The sequence below is a fragment of the Lithobates pipiens genome, unplaced genomic scaffold (assembly GCF_037356315.1).
Source record: "Lithobates pipiens isolate NorthernLeopardFrog02 unplaced genomic scaffold, aLitPip1_a1.2 Scaffold_19, whole genome shotgun sequence".
Classification (NCBI taxonomy): domain Eukaryota; kingdom Metazoa; phylum Chordata; class Amphibia; order Anura; family Ranidae; genus Lithobates; species Lithobates pipiens.
In genome coordinates this window covers 42,889,729-42,911,831 of record NW_027507764.1, presented here as the reverse complement: position 1 = coordinate 42,911,831, position 22,103 = coordinate 42,889,729, and the positions used below count along the sequence as shown (strand labels likewise).

The following is a 22,103-nucleotide window of genomic DNA, read 5'->3' as shown; positions in this document are numbered from 1 at the left end:
ATGCGTTTGTCACTCTTTGTAGTATCGCTGCAGAACCTGCCGCACAGTGGAAATGCACTATACAATGCTTTCTATATGTGCAAGTATTTTATACGTGTATTACACCACTATATACACCACTATATACTTTATAAGGTAAAAAAAATAGAAAAAATCTGCGCTTAGTAAAAAACAATAAAGAAATCAGCAGCTGAACACCATAACCAAGATACTAGGCACAAAAAAATGAAAAGAAAAAAAGTGCAGCGCTTAACCAATAAATATTACTGTGACCATTGAAAAAGTGCAAAGAAAAAATACCCCAAAAAAATTGTAAAAAACAGATACACAAAAATTATTAAAGATGAATCAAAAAATTCAAGTGTCCATATATAAATGCATGCAAAAAATATGTGAAATATAAACTCAAGTGTCCATATATGAATTGATACAAAAAAAATATATATAAAATGTCCAGTGTATGTATAATGATAATTGAAACTTAAAGCGGGGCTCCACCCTAAAGTGGAACTTCCGCTCATCGGAACCCCCCCCCTCCAGTGCCACAATTGGCACCTTTCAGGGGGGAGGGGGGTGCAGATACCTGTACAGTAGAGGTATTTGCACCCACTTCCGGCATAAATATCCGCAGAATCTGCAGATATTTACGGCACTTCCTGCGGGTCCCCTGCTGTCTGCTGGGAAACACACGGATCCCAGGGACAGCGGGGACCATCCTTATTGCGCAGCGCGATTTGCGTATGCGCAGTAGGGAACCGGGAAGTGAAGCTGCAAGGCTCCACTTCCTGATTCCCATACCCAAGATGGTGGCGGCAGCACCCGAGAGACGATCGAGAGATCGGCTTCGGGTGCCGACATCGCGGGCGCGCTGGGCGGGTAAGTGTCCTTATTTTAAAAGTCAGCAGCTGCAGTATTTGTAGCCTCTGACTTAAAAAAAAAAAAAAACGGCCGAACTCCCGCTCTAATTGTTCAAAATTGTATTTGACCACGTGGACCCGTCACCTCTAAATACCACTATTAGATGGAGGCTTACCAGATCCCCAGTGACCCCCCTATTAGGGGAGGTCAAACTGCACGAATTCGATCTCAGGTCCCATAGATGTCCAGATACCCAGATGCCGGAGATTATCCCGATCTTTCGCATGTCTCGCAACCTTCGGATTCGCACAACTGCTCTCAGCAGGCCTCCAAACGAAGTGTCACTATAAGGAAATAAAAATGCGCCAAATCGTGTGATATGGTTTCAACAAAAATTTATTAGAGCCGAATGCTCGAGCGCACATAAAACGACTCCACCGAGTCATAGAAAAAAAGTACAAATACCGTTTAAAAACAGAGATGCTAGCAAAAATAAACAAAAATGAAAAACTCCTCAAGAGTTTGTATTGCGATCGCATATGCGCAATGGGTGTGAGCGTGGCTACCCGACGATGGTTTCGTCAAAGGTCTGATGTCATCAGGGGTACCCTGATGCAGGACATCCTCAGCAGAACTTCACAGTCATCATGCAGGTGCTAGTACTTGACATTTGCGCGAGCCCGTGGGGGGGGGGGGCAGGGGGGCCAGGGAGGTCAGGGTGGAAATGGTCGGGAAAGAGAGAATAGGACGGTCAACCGGAGGGGGAGATTCACAACCGTCCTGGTCCAACTCAAAGTTAGGAGGAGGGGGAACCAAGGTCAGCAGATGCGTCTATACAGGAGGACCAAATTTTATCAAACTTCCCTGGGCATTGTCTACTTTCATAGGTCAACTTATACAGGGGGAGCACCAGGTTCACCGATCTCCTCCACGAGGCAGGGGTAGGGGGGTCTTCAAGTTTCCATCTCAATAAAATCTCGCGTCTGGCATAATACAAGGCACAGTTTGCAGTACCTGTCCTCCTCAACATCTGCCAAATGGCTCAATAGTAGGGTTTGAGGGTCAACCTGGAGGTTCGACCCGGTCACATTATTTAGCGTAGAAACCACTTCCGCCCAGTAGGGCTGGATTTTGGGACATGACCAGACCATGTGCCAGAAAGTGCCCACCTCCTGTTTACATCTTTGACAATTAGGGTCCCTTTGGGGGTAGATACGTGCCAGCCTCTGCGGGGTGAAGTAGGCCCTATGCAGAAATTTTAATTGTATAAACCTGTCCTTCGCAGCTATCATTGATGGAATGTAAGAAGTCAGGCACTCCTCCCATTCCACCTCACCTCAATTTAGTGCAGAGGTGTACCTAGCACTACCAGCACCCTTGGCGAGAATCTGTATCGGCACCTATCTATGCCCACCAGTAGTGCCAATCAGTGCCACACAGAAGTGCTGCCTATATGTGTAACCGATCAGTGCCTATCACTGCCACCCATCAGTGCCCATCACTGACACCTATTGATGCCCATCAGTGCCGTCTCATCAGCGTACATCAATGACGGACAAAAATTACCCGTTTTAAAATCTTATAACAAAATAAAAAAAAAAAAAATATATATATATATATTTTTTTTTTTTATTTTTTTTTTTATTTTATTCATTCGGTCTTTTTAAAAAAATTTTTTTTACAAAAAAGAAAAAAAAATCGCACAGGTGATCAAAAACCACCAAAAGAAAGCTCAATTTGTGGGAAAAAAAGGACTTCCATTTTGTTTGGTTACAGCGTCACATGACCGTGCAATTGTCAGTTAAAGCGATGCAGTGCCGAATCACAAAAAGTGCTCTGGTCAGGAAGGGGGGTAAATTCTAGACTGTATTATTTGGGGGGGAAAAAAATTATAACAATTTCATTTGGGTACAGTGTTGTATGACCGCGCAATTGACATTCAAAGTGCGACAGCGCTGAAAGCTGAAAATTGGTCTGGATAGTAGGGGGGGGGGTTTAAGTGCACAGTAAGCAAGTGGTTAAAAAATAGACAAAGAACAAGATGTGGGAACTGTTTATAACTGAGTGCTTTAGCAAACATAATGTCATTTATTATGGTTTCCATCCACTGCCATAATGCTAAACCACTACAATACCGGGGCACTTTCGCCCCCTTCCTTCCCAGCCCAATTTTCAGCTTTCATCGCTCTCGCACTTTCAATGACAATTGTGCGGTCATTCTACACTGTACCCAAATTAAATTTTTATAATTTTGTTCACACAAATAGAGCTTTATTTTGGTGGTTATTCACGACTCCGTTTTTTATTTTTTGCAATATAAACGCAAAAAAAGCGGAAATTTGGAAAAAAAAGCAATATTTTCCTTTTTCTATTTTAAAAGAAATCCAATAAAATCAAATTTTGTCATAAATTTAAGCCAAAATGTATTCTGCTACATGTTTTTGGTAAAAAAAATTCTGTAAGTGTATAATAATTGGTTTGTGTGATTACGGACATATGTACGCAAATGATCATGTACATACAGTGGTGTGAAAAAGTGTTTGCCCCCCTTCCTCATTTCCTGTTCCTTTGCATGTTTGTCACACTTAGAGCCCATTCACACAGGGGCAACACGACTTGTAGGCGACTTGATCAGGCTACTTGGACACGACTTGACAGCGGCGACTTGGGACGACTTCAAAACGACTTGTGATGACTTCAAGCGCGACTTGGGACGACTTACAAGTCGCCCCAGGCCAGGCGACTTTTGCCGCGGCCAAGCAGAGAATGAGCTCAAGGGGAAACTCCACGGCAAATTTCTGAAAAAAATTTGGCGTGGGTTCCCCCTCCGAGAGCATACCAGGTCCTTAGGTCTGGTATGGATTCCAAGGGGAACCCCCTACGCCGAAAAAACGGCGTGGGGGTCCCCCCCAGATCCACACCAGACCCTTATCCGAGCACGCTACCCGGCCGGCTAGGAAAGGGGGTGGGGACGAGCGGGCGGCCCCCCCCCTCCTGAGCCGTACCAGGCCGCGTGCCCTCAACATGGGGGGGTGCCTTGGGGGAGGGGGGCGTGCGGCCCCCCCCACCCCAAAGCACCTTGTCCCCATGTTGATGAGGACAAGGGCCTCTTCCCGACAACCCTGGCCGTTGGTTGTCGGGGTCTGCGGGCGGGGGGCTTATCGGAATCCGGGAGCCCCCTTTAATAAGGGGGCCCCCGGATACCGGCCCCCCACCCTATGTGAATGAGTATGGGGTACAATGTACCCCTACCCATTCACCTGTGAAATAAAGTACAATAAAACACACAACACAGAGAAAAAGTATTTTATTGCACAGCCGGGGGTCTTCCGTCTTCGGGGGTCTTCTCGCCGGACTCCTCCGCTATGTGTGTGTAGCTCTTTTGCCAGCGGAGGAGTCCGGCTTTCTTCCTCCCCGCCGCCGGCCTCTTCTCCCGACTTCGGGGGTCTTGTCCCCCTCTTCGGTTCTTCTGCCGGGCCACCGCGCCTGGTCCGGTGGCCCGGTCTTCTGTCGCCGTCTTCCGTTCTTCTGTCGCCGCCTTCGGTTCTTCTGCCGGGCCACCGCGCCTTCTTATAGCTCTTTTACAGGCGGTGGCCCGGTCTTCCGTCGCCGCCGCCGCCGCCTTCCGTTCTTCTCCTTCTTCTTCTCCTGGAGATGTTGACTCGACGAGCTCTCCTGCCGGAATGCCAGGGACGCGCTCCGCTGCCTCTTATATAGGGACAATGGGGCGGTGTCACATGGGTTGATGTCACATGGGTTGGTCACATGGGTTGATGTCACATGGTAAGGGGGCGGGGTCACCATGTGACATCAACCCATGTGACCAACCCATGTGACATCAACCCATGTGACACCGCCCCATTGTCCCTATATAAGAGGCAGCGGAGCGCGTCCCTGGCATTCCGGCCGGAGAGCTCGTCGAGTCAACATCTCCAGGAGAAGAAGAAGGAGAAGAACGGAAGGCGGCGGCGGCGGCGACGGAAGACCGGGCCACCGCCTGTAAAAGAGCTATAAGAAGGCGCGGTGGCCCGGCAGAAGAACCGAAGGCGGCGACAGAAGAACGGAAGACGGCGACAGAAGACCGGGCCACCGGACCAGGCGCGGTGGCCCGGCAGAAGAACCGAAGAGGGGGACAAGACCCCCGAAGTCGGGAGAAGAGGCCGGCGGCGGGGAGGAAGAAAGCCGGACTCCTCCGCTGGCAAAAGAGCTACACACACATAGCGGAGGAGTCCGGCGAGAAGACCCCCGAAGACGGAAGACCCCCGGCTGTGCAATAAAATACTTTTTCTCTGTGTTGTGTGTTTTATTGTACTTTATTTCACAGGTGAATGGGTAGGGGTACATTGTACCCCATACTCATTCACATAGGGTGGGGGGCCGGTATCCGGGGGCCCCCTTATTAAAGGGGGCTCCCGGATTCCGATAAGCCCCCCGCCCGCAGACCCCGACAACCAACGGCCAGGGTTGTCGGGAAGAGGCCCTTGTCCTCATCAACATGGGGACAAGGTGCTTTGGGGTGGGGGGGCCGCACGCCCCCCCTCCCCCAAGGCACCCCCCCATGTTGAGGGCACGCGGCCTGGTACGGCTCAGGAGGGGGGGGGCCGCCCGCTCGTCCCCACCCCCTTTCCTGGCCGGCCGGGTAGCGTGCTCGGATAAGGGTCTGGTGTGGATCTGGGGGGGACCCCCACGCCGTTTTTTCGGCGTAGGGGGTTCCCCTTGGAATCCATACCAGACCTAAGGGCCTGGTATGCTCTCGGAGGGGGAACCCACGCCGAATTTTTTTCAGAAATTTGCCGTGGAGTTCCCTCTTGAGAGCTGATAATTCTGTCAAAGTCGCCTCCGTATAGACAGAGATCCGACTTGGAGGCGACCTCCATTGAAATCAATGGGTACCGGTCGCCTACAAGTCGGATAGAAGTAGTACAGGAACCTTTTTTGAAGTCGGAGCGACTTCAGTAGTGTGCATTAACACGGCTCTCATTCACTTACATTGATTTTTAAATGTTGTCCGACCTGAGGCGACCTGAGGCGACTAGGGGCGACCTGAAGTCGGATCAGGAGTTGCCCCTGTGTGAATGGGCTCTTAAGTGTTTCGGAACATCAAAACAATTTAAACAATAGTCAAGGACAACACAAGTAAACACAAAATGCAATTTGTAAATGAAGGTGTTTATTATTAAAGGTGAAAAAAAAATCCAAACCATCATGGCCCTGTGTGAAAAAGTGATTGCCCCCCTTGTTAAAACATACTATAACTGTGGTTGTCCACACCTGAGTTCAATATCTCTAGCCACACCCAGGCCTGATTATTGCCACACCTGTTCACAATCAAGGCATCACTTAAATAGGAGCTGCTTGACACAGTAAGGTCCACCAGAAGATCCTTAAAAGCTACACATCATGCCGAGACCCAAAGAAATTCAGGAACAATTGAGAAAGAAAGTAATTGAGATCTATCAGTCTGGAAAGGGTTATAAAGCCATTTCCAAAGCTTTGGGAATCCAGCGAACCACAGTGAGAGCCATTATCCACAAATGGCGAAGACATGGAACAGTGGTGAACCTTCCCAGGAGTGGCCGGCCACCCAAAATTACCCCAAGAGCGCAGCGACGACTCATCCAAGAGGTCACAAAAGACCCCACAACAACGTCCAAGGAACTGCAGGCCTCACTTGCCTCAGTTAAGGTCAGCGTTCATGCTTCCACCATCAGGAAAAGACTGGGCAAAAATGGCCTGCATGGCAGAGTTCCAAGGAGAAAACCACTGCTGAGCAAAAAGAACATCAAAGCTCGTCTCAATTTCTCCACAACACATCTTGATGATCCCCAAGACTTTTGGGACAACATTCTGTGGACCGATGAGACAAAAGTGGAACTCTTTGGAAGGTGTGTGTCCAAGTATATCTGGCGTAGAAGGAACACTGCATTTCATAAAAAGAACATTATACCAACAGTAAAATATGGTGGTGGTAGTGTGATGGTCTGGGGCTGTTTTGCTGCTTCAGGACCTGGAAGACTTGCCGTGATAAAAGGAACTATGAATTCTGCTGTCTACCAAGAGATCCTGAAGGAGAATGTCCGACCATCTGTTCGTGTACTCAAGCTGAAACGAACTTGGGTTCTGCAGCAGGACAATGATCCTAAACACACCAGCAAGTCCACCACCGAATGGCTGAAGAAAAACAAAATGAAGACTTTGGAGTGGCCTAGCCAAAGTCCTGACCTTAATCCTATTGAGATGTTGTGGTATGACCTTAAAAAGGCCATTCATGCTCGAAAACCCTCTAATATAACTGAATTAGGACAAATCTGCAAAGATGAGTGGGCCAAAATTCCTCCAGGACGCTGTAAAAGCCTCATTGCACGTTATCGCAAACGCTTGGTTGCAGTTGTTGCTGCTAAGGGTGGCCCAACCAGTTATTAGGTTTAGGGGGCAATCACTTTTTCACACATGGCCATGATGGTTTGGATTTTTTTTTCACCTTTAATAATAAACACCTTCATTTACAAATTGCATTTTGTGTTTACTTGTGTTGTCCTTGACTATTGTTTAAATTGGTTTGATGTTCCGAAACACTTAAGTGTGACAAACATGCAAAGGAACAGGAAATGAGGAAGGGGGCAAACACTTTTTCACACCACTGTATGTGTGCAGATAATCATTGGAACATGTGATTTTAGTGGGACATATGTGGGGGACATGTGTTTTTATTATTTGGGGACATGTGTGTTTTGGGGACATGTGTGGTGACATGTGTATTGTGGTGACATGTGTGTTTACACTGTGTGGTGATGTGTGTATTACACTAGAGACTGGTGATCAGTTAGTAAAAAGCTGTAAAAACAGCTCATACTCAACTGATCACCAGACGGCTGCAGCGATCTGCTCTCCTCTCCTCAGTGATGACTTCTGTGTGAGGAGATGAGGAGCCGACTGCCTAGCAACCGGCTGTTTGTTTACATCACATGACGGCCGTGATTGGACACGGCCATCATGTGATCAGGAGGGCCAATCACAGAGCCCTCCTGTCGATCCGAGATGCGCCCTGTCCGGATGACACAAGCACATCAGGATCGCGCCCGCGCGCACGATCCCCCTCCTTCTGAAGGACGTTCCTGAACGTCCTATCAGAAGTAGAGAGCTCCCACCCGGCTGTATATGTACATTGGCCGGATGGGAAGTGGTTAAAAATAATAAATAGCGAACTTTACAACAGGCCATGTTACCTCAGGAAGCCCAAGGACAAGGAGATGATGGAGATCACACTGTAGCTTGAAGCTTTTCATCCAAAATTCCAAATACAACCCCACAGCACAGGACACCATCAAGGCAGGGAGCAGCAGGCATAGAAAGACCCCCTGTATGACCGCACTGCCTGTTCAGAAAGATGCATGCACACCTGAACTACCTAGGACCCCCTGGGCTGGGCAGTTCACACAAGTGCCTGTCTGTGCTCTGTGGTATGCAATGCCCCCTGTTGCAGAAAAAAAACAGCAGGCAGCGCTGGGGGAGCTCAGTGGACCAGCTGACCTATAGAGTGTGTAGATTATGTAGCACAAACAGGCAGGGCCAGACCGGGAATAAAAACCAGCCCTGGAAAAAAAATTCATACCAGCCCCACAGCATTATTATACCAGCCCAACAGCATAACGTCATTATTATTTTGTTCATGAAAGGGAAAACCGTACATTTTAAAGCACATTTGATGAAGAGCGTATTATATATATATAGAGAGCGCAGCGCCGTCAACCTTCTCCCGCTGGGCCACAGGGCTAACAGACTCCAACCCCAGGCTCTGGAGGGGCTGAGTATGGAAGGAGAGAGGCAATCCTGGATCTGGATAGAGATATTAGAAGCGGAGCTCACTAAAGAAGCAGCCGCTCACAGTGCCATCTTGTCCACGCCCGAGGGCCACATTATTAATATCATATTTTACAAATAATTGTTCGCCAATAAAAATTACCATCAGATTCTCCCTTGCATTTTGGTCCCCATTAAATTCCCCCCTACATTAAGGTCTCCAGCAGAGTTCCCCCTTAGATCAGGGTCCCCATCAGAGTCTGCCTTGGGAGTCCCCCTTACATCAAGTCCAACCCTAAATCAGAGCCCCCTTGCATTAGGGTCCCCATAAGAGTCCCCCTTACATCAGGGTCTCCAAAGTCCCTCCTTACATCAGGGTCCTCATTACAGGCCCCCCTTATATCAGGGCCCCTCCCCATCAAAGTCATCCCCTCTGTCAGATTCCCATTAGAGCCTCCACTTAAATCAGAGTCCTTCTTGCATCAGAGTCTCCATTAGTGTCCCCCCTGTTTGGGTGGATTTGCTTTTCAGTACCCACACAGTACATTGCGCAGAGTTCAGCAATACTAGACTATCCTGTTGCATATTTATTTATGTTCTGTAGATTAACCACTTGTCGACTGCTGCACGCTGATATCGTTGTCACAATGGCAGCTGTGGGCAAATGGGCGTACCTGTATGTCCCCTTCAAGAGGTGGGAATAGCAGGTTCGAACATTGTGACCGTTCCCACGAGACTGGCGGACTCTATAGAGCCCCCCTTGCATTAGGGTCCCAATAAGAGTCCCCCTTACATCAGGGTCTCCAAAGTCCTTCCTTATATCAGGGTCCTTATTACAGCCCCCTTATATCAGGGTTCCTCCCCATCAAAGTCATCCCCCTCTGTCAGAGTCCCATTAGAGTCTCATTTTAGAGTCTTAAATCAGAGTCCTCCTTGCATCAGGGTCCACATTAGAGTCCCCCCTTACATCAGAGTCCCCATAAGAGTATTGCCTTAAATCAAAATCCCCCTTGCATCAGGGTACCCATTAGCGGTCCCCTTACATCAGGGTCTCCATCAAAGTCCCTCTTTACATCAGAGTCCCTCCTTATATCAGGATCCCTATCAGACTGCTCCCTTACATTAGGATCCCCTTTAAAGCCCCCCTTACATCAGAGTCTCCATCAGGGTCCGCCATATCATCAGGAGTAGAGACCATAAGCAGCCTCTGTTGACTCTAATCCTCAATCCGTGTCCCCAGCAGAGTCCCCCTTGCATCAAGGTCTTGCCTTATATCAGAGTTCCCCTTGCATCCCGGTCCCTATTAGAGTTCCCCTTACATCAGGGTCTCCATCAAAGTCCCCATTAGAGTCCCCCATTATATCAGGATCCCTTTTAGAGTCACCCTTAATGTCAGAGTCCCCATTGAGAGTACCACCTTAAATCGGAATCCCCCTTACATCAATGTCTCCATCAAAGTCCCTCTTTACATCAGAGTCCCAATTAGAGTGCCTCCTTACATCAGGGTCCCAGTCTGCCTTAGGAGCCCCCCTTACATCAAAGTCCCACCCTAAATCAGAGCCCCCCTTGCATTGGGGTCCCCATAAGAGCCCTCCTTACATCAGGGTCCTCATTACAGGCCCCCTTATATCAGGGTCCCCATCAAAGTCATCCCCTCTGTCAGAGTCCCATTAGAGTCTCCCCTTAAATCAGAGTCCTTCTTGCATCAGGGTCCACATTAGAGTCCCCTTTTACATCAGAGCCCCCATAAGAGTATTGCCTTAAATCAGAATCCCCCTTGCATCGGGGCCCCCATTAGCATTCCCCTTACATCAGGGTCTCCATCAATGTCCCAGCAAAACTAGACTATCCTGCTGCATTTTATTTATATTCTGTAGATTAACCACTTGCTGACTGCTGCATGCTGATATGCATCAGCACAATGGTAGCTGTGGGCAAATGGGCGTACCTGTATGTCCCCTTTAAGAGACGGGGATAGCAGGTGTGTAAACAAGGCATTCCCCATTCTCCCCAGTGACAGGACAGAAATCACTGCTCCCTGTCAGCGGGAGCAGTGATCACTGTCATGTGAGTTGAAGCCCACCCCCCCCCCCCCCACACTTAGAATCACTCCTTAAGACACACTTAACCCCTTGATCGCCCTCTAGTGGTTAATCCCTTCACTGCTAATGTCATTTACACAGTAATCAGTGCATTTTTTTATAGCTCTGATCGCTGTATAAATGACAATGGTCCCAAAATAGTGTCAAAATTGTCCGATGTGTCAGCCATAATGTCGCAGTCACAATAAAAATCGCAGATCGGCGCCAATACTACAAAAATTTCTTTTTAATAAAAATGCCATAAAATTATCCCCTCTTTTGCGCAATTGTCAGTTAAAGCAACGCAGTGCCGAATCGCAAAAAAGTGCTCTGGTCTAGAAGGTAGGGGGGTGGGGTGGGTAAATCCTTCCGGGGCTGAAGCGGTTAACATGCATAATACAGTAACAGCTTCCCCATAAATATGGAATAAATAGGAGATACGAGGTGAAGATGCCATAAGAGGCGGCTCACTATAATGTCTGGATTATGAAGCCGTCTTCATTCCAGCTGATAACGGTCCTGATTTGGGAGTCGGCCGGACACAAGTTATTGGGAATGTGTGTCTGCGATTCTTTATAGAATTGATGGTCTCATAGAAGTCTCTTCATATCTTCAATACTGAGTTGGCCCGCCCTTTGCAGCTATAACAGCTTCAACTCTTCTGGGAAGGCTGTCCACAAGGTTTAGGAGTGTGTCTATGGGAATGTTTGACCATTCTTCCAGGAGCACATTTGTGAGGTCAGGCGCTGATGTTGGATGAGAATGCCTGGCTCGCAGTCTCCACTTTAATTCATCCCAAAGGTGTTCTATCAGGTTGAGGTCAGGACTCTGTGCAGGCCAGTCAAGTTCCTCCACCCCAAACTCGCTCATCCATGTCTTTATGGACCTTGCTTTGTGCTCTGGTGCGCAGTCATGTTGGAACCGGAAGGGGCCATCCCCAAACTATTCCCACAAAATTGGGAGCATGAAATTGCCCAAAATGTCTTGGTATGCTGAGGCCTTAACAGTTTCCTTCACTGGAACTAAGGGGCCAATCCCAACCCCTGAAAAACAACCCCCACACCATAATTCCCTCTCCAACAAGTGATTCGGACCAGCGCACAAAGCAAGGTCCATAAAGCCATGGATGAGCGAGTTTGGGCTGGAGGAACCTAACTGGCCTGCACAGAATCCTGACCTCAACCTGATAGAATACCTTTAGGATGAATTAGAGTGTAGACTGCGAGCCAGGCCTTCTCGTCCAACATCACTGCCTGACCTCACAAATGCCCTTCTGGAAGAATGGTCAAACATTCCCATAGACAAACTCCTAAACCTTGTGGACGGCCTTCCCAGAAGAGTTGAAGCTGTTATAGCTGCAAAGGGTGGGCCAACTCAATATTGAACCCTACGGACTAAGACTGGGATGTCATTAAAGCTCTCGTGTGTGTAAAGGCAGGTGTCCCAATACTTCTGACAATATAGCGTATTTTTCCATGCATACTCAGTAATGTGTCATCGTCCACCTCCAGGTGTTTATTACCTCTCAGAGGTCACAGTACTCCTCCTGACAAAGCCTTCATCTGCTTTTCTCTCCAGAAGGATAGCAGACAGTAAAGAACACATGTGTGTAAAGGTGTCCCAGTACTTTTGACAATATAGTACATATGTGAACGTAGGTCTGCTTTAATGCTGGCTTGGGCAGCTGAAAAAGAAAAATATTAAAGTGGAACCCAATGCAACAATACTGAGCTATGTGCCAACAGTCCGATGCCCATGATGTCCGTTGCCGGCGCCGGCATTTTCTCACACACTTCCTCTGGGTGCCGGTCTTCCGCCCCCTTGATTCGCTGGTGATGTCACTCCTGCATATGGACGATAGTCATTCACCCCGGCACACTGGTATTGTGCCAAAAAAAGGTGACGGAGTATCGCATGCTCGTTCTGCGGAGGATTGTCGATTGGGAAGGTCTCTTCTGCAATAAGCCGTTTGCATTTTTTTTTCCTATTAATCCCACTTTTATCTTTGACTCGGAGCTTACACAGAGCTGAGGATGCTCTCCACGCCCCTTTGTGACAGTGCTGACTACCTGAATGCCCAATCACCAAGCACCAGAGCTGTCACATGGGGTGAAGGGCGATCAGTCACATGCTCCTCTAGTCTATACCTGAAAGTATGGGGGTCCTTTTCTTACCGCAGCCACCCAAGACAACAGACGAGAAAGGGAAGAAGAGTATAAGGGTGGGGGGTGGTCAACATAAACCGCTTGTCTACAAAGGTAGGTATGTGAGCGGCAGTGGTGGACAAACCATAACATCAGCCGGTGAAGGGCTTTCCAGTAAGATCTGCTTAGTCACTTTTATGAGGCGCTCAGAGTGCACCATCCGAGCATGAACAGCTGCAACGGAGGGGCATGGGAGATATCGGGAGTTTAACCACTTAAGCCCCAGACCAATTTGCAGCCAAAGGACCAAGCCCCTTCGTGATTCAGCACTCAATTTGCAGCCAAAGGACCAAGCCCCTTCGTGATTCGGCACTGTCGCTTTAACTGACAATTGCGCGGTCGTGCGACGTGCCTACCAAACAAAATTGATGTCCTTTTTTTCCCCCACAAATAGAGCTTTCTTTTGGTGGTATTTGATCACCCCTGCGGTTTTTATTTTTTGTTCTATAAACAAAAATAGAGCGACAATTTTGAAAAAAAATACAATATTTTTTATTTTTTGTTATAATAAATATCCCCCAAAAATATATAAAAAAAACATTTTTTTCCTCAGTTTAGGCCGATACGTATTCTTCTGCATATTTTTGGTAAAAAAAAAAAATCGCAATTAACGATTATTGATTTGTGCAAAAGTTATAGCGTTTACAAAATAGGCGATAGTTTTATAGCATTTCAATTAATAATTTTTTTTTACTAGTAATGGCGATCAGCGATTTTTATTGTGACTGCGACATTATGGCGGACACATCGGACATTTTTGACACATTTTTGGAACCATTGTCATTTATACAGCAGTCAGTGCTATTTAAATGGATATCGCCAAACTGGCTGAAAGATCCAGGTATCCTACGAGTGTTCTTCAAGTTTAGTTTTCCTACGTGTTCTACAACAACGTCTGGGGCAGAGACTTGTTCCTGAGTAAAGCAGCTTGTTGGCTGCTGGGCCTTGTGAGAGAGGGACTGTCCAACCTGAGTGATCATCCAGTTGTGAATGGCTATTCTCTGGATGCAGTCAAAGTAAGCAAGTTCTTCAACATTTTGACTTTGACACTAAGAGAACCTGAACTTCCTCTCCAACCCTCTGATCCCAATTTAACCACTTGCCGACCGCCACACGCCGATGTACGTCGGCAGAATGGCACGGGCAGGCATAAGGGCTTACATGTACGTCCTTGCCTGCCCGCGGGTCGGGGGCCCGATCGGGCCCCCGCCCGGTGCCTGCGGCGGTCGGTATTCGTTCGGGAGCGATCCCGGACGAGGGGACGGCCATTCATTCATGGCCACCCCCTCGCGATCGCTCCCGGCGAATGAAAATGTCCGGTGACATCATTTCCTCTCCTGTAATGTAAACACAGGAGAGGAAGTGATGTATTCTCTCCTCCGTGTCGGTATTTTTCGTTCCGGCACCGAGGAGAGAGGTTCGGTGAGTTGCACCAACACACCCCACATACAGTAGAACATGCCAGGCACACTCACACCCCCCCTTTACCCCCCGATCACCCCCCAATTACCCCTGCCCCCCCAGTCACAGTTAACCCTGTGATCACCCCCCGTCGCCAGTGTCACTAAGGCTGGGTTCACATTGCAGCGGTTTATGAGAACGAATGTGATTCGCACCGCACTGCAGTGCAAATCACATCCGATCTCTGTGCGATTCGAGTTCAGCCATACAGATAGTATGGCTGAATTCGTGTCGCACCCGCCGCAAACTCGCACGGGACCCTTTTTTTGGCCCGCAGCAGAATCGGATCGCATGGATGTTCACACCATGCGATCCGAGTTTGCAGATCGCACTGCGATATGCGAACTGATCTGGGGGTGTCATTAACATTTCACTGACACTCCCAGCAGTTCGCATAGGGCAGTGTGAACTGCCGCCGGGAGGCATGCGATGCGGGAACCCGCCGCGGATTCATGGCGTTCCCGCATCGCTCCAGTGTGAACCCAGCCTAATAAGCGATAGTTTTTCTGATCGCTGTATTAGTGTCACAGGTGACGCTAGTTAGGCAGGTAGGTATTTAGGTTCGCCGCAGCTTTTTATAGCGCCAGGGACCCCCATATACTACCGCATAAAGCCCCCTGATTGCCCCCTAGTTAACCCTTTCACCAGTGATCACCATATAACTGTTACAGGTGACGCTGGTTGGTTAGTTATTTTTTTATAGTTTCAGGGCACCCGCCATTTATTACCTAGTCTCACTAGTGTACCCCTAAATTTAGGGGTGTCTACTTTCCAAAATGGGGTCATTTGGGGGGGGTTTGTGCCATCTTGGCATTTTATGGCCTTCAAAACTGTAACGCCCTTAGAAAGCCTGAAGGCGGTGCTTGGTTTTCGGGGCCCCGTACGCGGCTAGGCTCCCAAAAAGTCCCACATATGTGGTATCCCCGTACTCAGGAGAAGCAGCAGAATTTATTTTGGGGTGTCATTTCACATATGCCCATAGCATGTGTGAGCAATATATCATTTAGTGACAACTTTGTGAAAAAAAAAAAAGTTTGTAATTTTCCCGCAACTTGTGGCAAAATATAAAATATTCCATGGACTCAACATGCCTCTCAGCAAATAGCTTGGGGTGTCTACTTTCTAAAATGGGGTCATTTGTGGGGGTTTTGTGCCATCTTGGCATTTTATGGCCTTCAAAACTGTAATAGGTAGTGAGGAGTGAAGTCAAATATTTACGCCCTTAGAAAACCTGAAGGCGGTTCTTGGTTTTCGGGGCCCCGTACGCGGCTAGGCTCCAAAAAAGTCCCACATATGTGGTATCCCCGTACTCAGGAGAAGCAGCAGAATTTATTTTGGGGTGTCATTTCACATATGCCCATAGCATGTGTGAGCAATATATCATTTAGTGACAACTTTGTGAAAAAAAAATAAAAAAAAATTAAAGTTTGTAATTTTCCCGCAACTTGTGGCAAAATATAAAATATTCCATGGACTCAAAATGCCTCTCAGCAAATAGCTTGGGGTGTCTACTTTCTAAAATGGGGTCATTTGTGGGGGTTTTGTGCCATCTTGGCATTTTATGGCCTTCAAAACTGTAATAGGTAGTGAGAAGTGAAATCAAAAATATACGCCCTTAGAAAGCCTGAAGGCGGTGCTTGGTTTTCGGGGCCCCGTACGCAGCTAGGCTCCCAAAAAGTCCCACATATGTGGTATCCCCGTACTCAGGAGAAGCAGCAGAATTTATTTTGGGGTGTCTTTTCACATATGCCCATGTGTGAGCAATATATCATTTAGTGACAACTTTGTGTAAAAAAAAAAAAAAAATTTTTTTTTTGTCATTATTCAATCGCTTGAGGCAAAAAAATAAAATATTCAATGGGCTCAACATGCCACTTATCAATTTCCTTAGGGGGTCTACTTTCCAAAATGGGGTCATTTGAGGGGGTTTTGTACTGCCCTGCCATTTTAGCACCTCAAGAAATGAGATAGGCAGTCGTAAACTAAAAGCTGCGTAAATTCCAGAAAACGTACCTTAGTTTGTAGATGTGACAACTTTTGCGCAAACCAATAAATATACAATTATTGACTTTTTTTTTACCAAAGACATGTGGCTGAATACATTTTGGCCTAAATGTATGACTAAAATTGAGTTTATTGGATTTTTCTAATAACAAAAAGTAGAAAATATCATTTTTTTTCAAAATTTGCGGTCTTTTTACGTTTATATCGCAAAAAATAAAAATCGCAGAGGCAATCAAATACCATCAAAAGAAAGCTCTATTTGTGGGAAGAAAAGGACGCAAATTTTGTTTGGGTACAACATTGCATGACCGCGCAATTACCAGTTAAAGCAGCGCAGTGCCAAATTGTAAAAAGACCTCTGGTCATTTACCAGCAAAATGGTCCGGTCTGAAGGTGGTTAAGAGACTGTTCATTGTCTACGGTTTGCAAATAAAATCCATTAAAGTGGATCTGTTGTCAGTCTCCCGAGTTACTGGGCCATTTACCACGGGACCAGGGCAGGACTTAGGGTGGTGGGGGCCCCTGGGCTTGAGTAACTTTTGGGCCCTACCTTCTATACATTACTGTATTTATCGGCGTCTAACAAGCGCTGGCGTATAACACGCACCCCACGTTTAGGAGGGAATTTTAAGGAAAAAAACTTTTAGGAGGGAAGTTTAAGTAAAAAACTTACATTTAAATGCCCATCAATGCAGCCTTGTCAATGTCCATGTGCAGCCTTGTCCAGTGTCATTTGCAGTCTTGAAGTTTAACCACTTCAATACCGGGCACTTAAACACCTTCCTGCCCAGACCAATTTTGAGCTTTCAGCGCTGTCGCACTTTGAATGACAATTGCGCGGTCATGCTACACTGTACCCAAATGAAATTTTTATCATTTTTTTCCCACAAATAGAGCTTTCTTTTGGTGGTATTTGATCACCTCTACGGTTTTTATTTTTTGCGCTACAAATAAAAAAATACCGAAAATTTTGAAAAAAAAAATGTTTTTTTTTGTTTCAGTTTCAAAACTTTGTAAATAAGTACGTTTTCTCCTTCACTGATGGGCACTGATGGGGCTACACTGATGGGCACTGATAAGGTGGCACTGATGGGCACCAATGAAGTGGCACTGATAGGCGGCACTGATGGGCGACACAGATGGGCGACACGGATGGGCAACACGGACGGACACTGATAGGTGGCACAAATTGGCACTGATAGCTGGCACGGATGGGCGGCATGGATGGGTGGCATGGATGGGCATGGATAGGTGGCATAGGTGGGCATGGATAGGCGGCACAGGTGGGCAAAGATAGGCGGCACAGGTGGGCACTCATAGGCGGCACAGGTGGGCACTCATAGGCGGCACAGGTGGGCACTCATAGGCGACACAGGTAGGCACTCAGGCGGCACAGGTGGGCACTCATAGGCGGCACAGGTGGGCACTCATAGGCGGCATCGGTGTTATAGTAATGGATGCCAATCAGTGCCAAACAATAATGCATGCCAATCAGTGATGCCCATTGTGGGCACTGATTGGCATCCATTATGGGCACTGATTGGCACCCATTGTGCTGACTGGCATCCCTGGTGGTCTAGGGAGGATTATGGATTTTATTACCTTTTCCCTGGTGGTCTAGTGGTGTCCCTGGTGGTCCAGTGTGGGCATCCTCGGGGGGGGCTGTGCTGATAATCGATCAGCACAGACCCCCCCTGTCAGAGGAGCAGCCGATCGGCTCTCCTCTACTCGCGTCTGACAGACGCGAGTGAGGGAAAGCCGATCACCGGATCTTCCCATTTACACTGTGATCAGCCGTGATTGGACACGGCTGATCACATGGTAAAGAGTCTCCGTCGGAGACTCTTTACCGAGATCGTAGTTGCCGGGTGACAGACTAACACCCCGCAACAACGATCGCCGCGATGCGCGCCCCCGGGGGCGCGCATTGGCTCATAATCCTAATCCCGTCATATGACGTCCGGTTAGGATTATGAAACCACTTTGCCGCCGTCAATTCCCTATAGGGCAGGCGGCAAGTGGTTAAAAATGGCGCCGCCGAGATACAGAGTCCTCTGTATCTTGGGTCTTCTTGGGTCCCCTCGGCAGCTCTCGGCGGCTCTCTGGTCCTCTCGCAGTCCCGAGCAGAGCCAAGAGTAGCCGAGTGTACTCGGCTTGGCTCACAGTCATGCCCAGTCCCTGTGTTAAGTCCATCATAGGGTGGGACTGGGTATGACTGTGAGCAGTGCTGAGCCAAGTACACTCGGCGGGGCCCATGGGCTTGAGCCCAGTCAAGCCCAATGGTAAGTCTGGCCCTGCACGGGACACTCCTAGACGTGAAATGAGGAGAACAGAAGGTAACGGTAAGCCCAAGTCTAACCAGCAGCTCCTTCAGGGGTAGTGCTATAAAATATTTATAAAAATGTGAGGGGTGTACTCACTTTTGTGAGATGCTGTATATTACCCACCCCGGACTCCTGCACTATGTATATTACATACTTCCGACTCATGCACCTATATAGGCTCAAATTATAAGCCCCTCCTACTGTGATATTTCCACACCCACCATTGGAGGGGGGTTGGTACATGTACAGACATACGGTGGCGTCTCCTCGTGGTTTGTCTGCACACAGTTTGGGTAGTATACATAGTGCAGGGATCTGTGGTGGGTAATATACATAGCGCAGGGATCCGGGGTGGGTGAGGTACATAGTGCCAGGGTTCAGTTTGGGTAATATACATAATGCAGGGATCCAGGGTGGGTAGGTACATGGTGCAGGGATCCGGGGTGGGTGAGGTACATGGTGCAGGGATCCGGGGTGGGTGAGGTACATGGTGCAGGGATCCGGGGTGGGTGAGGTACATGGTGCAGGGATCCGGGGTGGGTGAGGTACATGGTGCAGGGATCCAGGGTGGGTGAGGTACATGGTGCAGGGATCCAGGGTGGGTGAGGTACATGGTGCAGGGATCCGGGGTGGGTGAGGTACATGGTGCAGGGATCCGGGGTGGGTGAGGTACATGGTGCAGGGATCCGGGGTGGGTGAGTTACATGGTGCAGGGATCCGGGGTGGGTGAGGTACATGGTGCAGGGATCCGGGGTGGGTGAGGTACACGGTGCAGGGATCCGGGGTGGGTGAGTTACACGGTGCAGGGATCCGGGGTGGGTGAGGTACATGGTGCAGGGATCCGGGGTGGGTGAGGTACATAGTGCAGGGATCCGGGGTGGGTGAGGTACATGGTGCAGGGATCCGGGGTGGGTGAGGTACATGGTGTAGGAATCCGGGGTGGGTGAGGTACATGGTGTAGGAATCCGGGGTGGGTGAGGTACATGGTACAGGGATTTGGGGTGGGTGAGGTACATGGTGTAGGGATCCGGGTGGGTGAGGTACATGGTGCAGGGATCCGTGGTGGGTGAGATACACAGTGCAGGGGTTCAGTTTGGTTAATATACATAGTGCAGGGGTCCAGGGTGGGTGATGTACATCGCTGATCACTTTCTATGATCCCTGGATGTGTGCTCTCTGACCCCTGTGTGACCCTTATCCCCATTCTTCCCAGGCTCCTCTAACCCCCCTATAGGCCTGCCTTTAGACCAGGTGGAGGAGGGGGGAGAGATCAGCAAACACCTATTCAATGATCTCCTCCAGCTGCAGAGAACCCAAGAATGAGCCATAAAAATAAAAAGGTTTTGTTTTTAGATCCATTTTAACCACTTTCAGACCGGACCATTTTGCTGGTAAATGACCAGAGGTCTTTTTACAATTTGGCACTGCGCTGCTTTAACTGGTAATTGCGCGGTCATGCAATGTTGTACCCAAACAAAATTTACGTCCTTTTCTTCCCACAAATAGAGCTTTTTTTTGATGGTATTTGATTGCCTCTGCGATTTTTATTTTTTGCGATATAAACATAAAAAGACCGCAAATTTTGAAAAAAAACGATATTTTCTAATTTTTGTTATTAGAAAAATCCAATAAACTCAATTTTAGTCATACATTTAGGCCAAAATGTATTCAGCCACATGTCTTTGGTAAAAAAAAAGTCAATAATTGTATATTTATTGGTTTGCGCAAAAGTTGTCACATCTACAAACTAAGGTAAGTTTTCTGGAATTTACGCAGCTTTTAGTTTACGACTGCCTATCTCATTTCTTGAGGTGCTAAAATGGCAGGGCAGTACAAAACCCCCCCAAATGACCCCATTTTGGAAAGTAGACACCCTAAGGAAATTGATAAGTGACATGTTGAGCCCATTGAATATTTTATTTTTTTGCCTTAAGCGATTGAATAATGACAAAAAAAAATTATTTTTTTTTTTTTTACACAAAGTTGTCACTAAATGATATATTGCTCACGCATGCCATGGGCAAATGTGAAATGACACCCCAAAATAAATTCTGCTGCTTCTCCTGAGTACGGGGATACCACATATGTGGGACTTTTTGGGAGCCTAGCCGCGTACGGGGCCCTGAAAACCAAGCACTGCCTTCAGGCTTTCTAAGGGCGTTACAGTTTTGAAGGCCATAAAATGCCAAGATGGCACAAACCCCCCCCAAATGACCCCATTTTGGAAAGTAGACACCCCTAAATTTAGGGGTACACTAGTGAGACTAGGTAATAAATGGCGGGTGCCCTGAAACTATAAAAAAATAACTAACCAACCAGCGTCACCTGTAACAGTTATATGGTGATCACTGGTGAAAGGGTTAACTAGGGGGCAATCAGGGGGCTTTATGCGGTAGTATATGGGGGTCCCTGGTGCTATAAAAAGCTGCGGCGAACCTAAATACCTACCTGCCTAACTAGCGTCACCTGTGACACTAATACAGCGATCAGAAAAACGATCGCTTATTAGGCTGGGTTCACACTGGAGCGATGCGGGAACGCCACGAATCCGCGGCGGGTTCCCGCATCACATGCCTCCCGGCGGCAGTTCACACTGCCCTATGCGAACTGCTGGGAGTGTCAGTGAAATGTTAATGACACCCCCAGATCAGTTCACATATCGCAGTGCGATCTGCAAACTCGGATCGCATGGTGTGAACACCCATGCGATCCGATTCTGCTGCGGACCAAAAAAAGGGTCCCGTGCGAGTTTGCGGCGGGTGCGACACGAATTCAGCCATACTATCTGTATGGCTGAACTCGAATCGCACAGAGATCGGATGTGATTTGCACTGCAGTGCGGTGCGAATCACATCCGTTCTCATAAACCGCTGCAATATGAACCCAGCCTTAGTGACACTGGCGACGGGGGGTGATCACGGGGTTAAACCTTTATTGGGGGGGGTTAGGGGGGTACCTTAGAACTAAAGGGGGCTAACCCTAACTGCCCTAACAGTTATTACAGTCACAAATGACACCCGCCGGGTGATCAGGGGGTTAAACCTTTATTAGGTAATAAATGGCGGGTGCCCTGAAACTATAAAAAAATAACTAACCAACCAGCGTCACCTGTAACAGTTATATGGTGAACACTGGTGAAAGGGTTAACTAGGGGGCAATCAGGGGGCTTTATGCGGTAGTATATGGGGGTCCCTGACGCTATAAAAAGCTGCGGCGAACCTAAATACCTACCTGCCTAACTAGCGTCACCTGTGACACTAATACAGCGATCAGAAAAATGATCGCTTATTAGGCTGGGTTCACACTGGAGCGATGTGGGAACGCCACGAATCCGCGGCGGGTTCCCGCATCGCATGCCTCCCGGCGGCAGT

At 48.1% G+C, this 22,103-nt stretch overlaps 1 long non-coding RNA gene across 1 annotated transcript in view; it reads right to left on the bottom strand.

Annotated features, from left to right (window-relative positions):
- Positions 1–952: 952 nt before the first annotated feature.
- LOC143995926 (uncharacterized) overlaps positions 953–22,103 on the bottom strand; it is a 70,933-nt gene continuing 49,782 nt past the window's right edge. The window contains exon 4 of the long non-coding RNA XR_013277490.1: positions 953–1,202. This is a non-coding gene — a long non-coding RNA (uncharacterized LOC143995926). The remainder of the gene's footprint in view (positions 1,203–22,103) is intronic.